The sequence below is a fragment of the Myotis brandtii genome, unplaced genomic scaffold (assembly GCF_000412655.1).
Source record: "Myotis brandtii unplaced genomic scaffold, ASM41265v1 scaffold136, whole genome shotgun sequence".
Taxonomy (NCBI): Eukaryota; Metazoa; Chordata; class Mammalia; order Chiroptera; family Vespertilionidae; genus Myotis; species Myotis brandtii.
This window is the reverse complement of record NW_005354829.1, coordinates 4,887,585-4,887,847: the sequence shown is the minus strand read 5'-3', so window position 1 is coordinate 4,887,847 and position 263 is coordinate 4,887,585.

The window sequence follows — 263 nt, the reverse complement described above, 5'->3', positions numbered from 1 at the left end:
AGCAGGGGGTAATAAATATTAATAAATTAATAAATTAATAAATATTGACTGGATGAATGAATACCTTAGGCAGTAAGAAGATGTAGAAGTGTTTTAAGAAATCAACTAAGCAAACCCAAACCCCCACCCTTTGTAGCTATATATACACTGAGTGGCCAGATTATTATGACCACCTGACATTTGTAGGCAAATTAGCTATAATTGCGCTGAAGTGTTGCTAGAGGGCCAGACCATTATAAACGTCTGAATAGCACAACATACCT